Below are 3,385 nucleotides of genomic sequence, written 5' to 3' on the forward strand. Positions count from 1 at the left end.
TAGCCCTTTTTGCTTAGTTATTTTTCAGGTAGAGTCTAGCTTTTTGCCTAGGCTGGGGACCGACATCAGCCCTCCAGCCTTTGCCTCCCATAACTGGGATTGCAGGTGTGCACAACCATGCCTGCTTGTTCTTTGAGATAGTCTTGTTAACTTTTTGCCACCAACCTCCATGCTCCCATCTCCACTTCCCAAGTAGCTGGGATTACAGTCATGAGCCATCTCACCTGCCCCCTTCTTGATCTCTTTTTGCTCCCTCTTTGATGAGGTAAGTGACTTTGCTTTACCATGCACTTCCACCGTGATGCACTGTGCCACCGCAGGACCAAACAGGACCAATGATCATGGAGAAATCTTCAAAAGTGTGAATCAAAACCAATCTTTTCTCTGTGTAGAGTGATGGTCTCAGGTGTCTTTGTCACAACAATGGAAAGTTAAAACATACTGTGTTTTACTGTTTTAAACATTAGACACACAAAAAACCCCGAGGTCACATAAAATCAGGAAATTGACATAACTCAAGTGGTTTCTTCATCTTTCTAATCATGGTATTGTTGTTGTTTGTATGACCTACAGTTTTAACACAGGCATAGGTAGCACCACAGGGCTGAGACTTCAGCAAGCACAAATGCTTCGCTGTTAAACCATGCTCTTAACATGGAACCAAGTCACTGTGCTGGAGCAGCTGTGCCACATAGAGCTCCACAAACAAGCAGTTAGGTAGGACCCCAGGACCTGACCATATTTAGAAATAGGGCCTTCACAGATTCAATCACATTAATTGATCGGGATGGGCTTCAATCCAAAATGACTGGAGTCCTTATAAAAAGGGGCTATCTGGACACAGAGACAGACACAGAAAAGCGATGTAAAGAAATACTCCAGATGCGAGCAAGGTGTCCACATGCTGAGGGGGAAGCAGGATGACCAGCAGGGAGTCAGGAAGAGGCAGGAGGGTCCCCCGAGCCATGACAGACATGTCCTGGCCCAGGGACACCTAGTTCCCACTTTGACATCCAGATCTGCCCAATACCAGCTTTTGGTACTTTATTATGGTGGCCCTAGAAACTAACACAGTACGTAAGTAAGATGTACTGATTTGACCCTTGCAAACATTACTAAAACCCACTAGTCTGCTGCAATTATTGAGAACATTACCCAATAAACGCTTTTTCTGAGACAGTTTTGTCACTGATGTTTACAATTCTTGGAGAAATGCCTCATTTCTCCAAGCCCACGTACTCCATCTTCCTGGCACTTGGTGTCTGTCTGAGGACCTGAGCAATACCTGTGAGGGAAACTCACCAACGACAGCCCCAGGAGGATTGCCCAGCTGAGGGAAGCTCCAGCCTGAGGAGGCTCAACAGTGGGAAGGGGGTGGCACCTTCCCACGTTCCCACCCCACTCACAACCTGCACAGCCCTGTCTAGTGTAGACCCATACACCAGGTAGAGGGCAGGGTTGGTAGTCAGAAGTCAAGAGCACCAGACAGATTATTATTATTTAAACATCTTTGACATATAACTGGCTGTTTAATGTTGACTATTCTGATTTGTGAATTGTATATAATGGTAGCGTACACCATGGTAGAAATGGAATTACACTGACGTAAGTGCTCAAGCATGTAGAGTCTGTACCAAGATTCTGCCTTGTGGCATTGTGGGCCACGGACAAACCTCAATACATTTAAAAGTTTCAAATCAAACAAAGTTTATTCTCTCACTACAAAGGAATTAAGTTAGCAATCAACAACCAACAGATATTTGGAAAATGCTGAGTATTTGAGAATTAACCTACTTCTAAAAATCCACAAATCAAAAAAATTAAGAGTATATTGTACTCAATAAAATGAAAACATAAGTGTTGGTATTTGCAGTTGAAGCACTCTTATAGAAAAATTCATAGCATTAACATGTTCATATTAGAAAATAAGAGCTAAAACAACCTCAACTTCTACTTTATGAAACTAGAAAAGTAAGAGCAAATGAAGCCCAAAGTAGGCAGAAAAAAGAAATGAAGACCACAGCAGAAATTAAAAAAGAGATAAATCAATGTGGCCCAGAGCTGATTCTTTGAAAAGATTTTTTAAATTGGTTTAGACAGACAAAGGGTAGAGAAAGCACTACCAGTATCAGATATGAGAGAAGGGATGCCAACTAGAGTCTCTTTTCCCACCATATTCCTTCTTACATGTATTAAAACACACACTATACAATGAGTTCTGGGTTGCAAAAGAGGGTTTATTTTTTGCACCTGTCTATATGTTTTTGTCCACAAGTTAAACAAAGACACACACAAGTGCTACACCACTAGAGTCTTTACAGACATCTAATGAATAACAAGGAGATAGTATGAAGAACTTTGTAACAGTAAATTTGAAACATAGATAAAATTCCTTGAAAGACACCAACTTATCAAATCTCAGTGTAGAGAAATAAATAACATGAGTTGCCATATCTATTAAAGAAACTGAACTTGTACTTAAAATCCTTCCCACAAAGGCAGTGCCAGGCCCAGATGTCTTTGCCAATGAATTCCATAGCACATTTAGAAAGGAAGTAATGCCATTTCCATACAAATGTCCCAGATATTAAAGAGGAAGGAATACACCTCAAGCCATTCCATAAGGACCAAAGCACATCAGGGGTCACCTCTGAAGGAGGCTGCAAAGTGGCAGAAGGGAGTTTATTGGGTGACGGACGTGTTCATTATCTCGATGGTGGCAATGGTCCATGGGTGCACACACATCAAAACCTATCAACCATAAGTACATGTAGTCTGTCATGTATCATTTACACCTCAGGAAAACTGATTCTGAAAACCCTGGTGAGACTGTCAACTCCAGCTCCAGTCATTGCATGGCCTTGTGGACCTTGCCTGCTTCTAAGCATGACTTTGTCTCATAGCCCAGCTTGTGAACTCCGTGGAAGGCACTGAGGGATCAGTGCACTCCACTCCTCAATCTTCGAGAGCCCAAGAAAAGGGGAATACAAATAGGGCCTTGGTGGGGCTGGAAGCCAGTAGTGATGGCAAAGGAAGGTGTCGTGATATTTCTTACAACACAGTTCCCTTTGCCCTTGCTTCTGCCCACAAGGTCCCTTTTCCCACCAGAAAAGGGAGCATTATAATTGGAGACACGGGGTACCCTAGAGCTGGGAGGGAGGAAGGACAAGCCACCATAGTTCGGGTCCTTATCTGACCCCTACAACTTTCACTGCCCCACAGAGGGCTGGGCCTGCAACACATCTCCTGGTCACCTGGGATCCAACCTCCCCTTAGGAAGTGATTTCCATAGGCCCCATGTCATCAGCTCATGCAGCAGGCTCTTTCCCTCAGTTAAGGGGATGGGCAAAACCCTGCTGTGCCACCAGGTAGGATGAGCTGTAAA

General features: G+C 43.5%; 1 non-coding gene across 1 annotated transcript; it reads right to left on the bottom strand.

Annotated features, from left to right (window-relative positions):
• Positions 1–2,172: 2,172 nt before the first annotated feature.
• LOC141414519 (small nucleolar RNA SNORA40) lies at positions 2,173–2,300 on the bottom strand. Its single transcript, XR_012439539.1, has one exon. It is a non-coding gene; the product is annotated as a small nucleolar RNA SNORA40 (small nucleolar RNA).
• Positions 2,301–3,385: the final 1,085 nt, after the last annotated feature.

This window comes from Castor canadensis, chromosome 11 (genome assembly GCF_047511655.1).
Source record: "Castor canadensis chromosome 11, mCasCan1.hap1v2, whole genome shotgun sequence".
Lineage (NCBI taxonomy): Eukaryota > Metazoa > Chordata > Mammalia > Rodentia > Castoridae > Castor > Castor canadensis.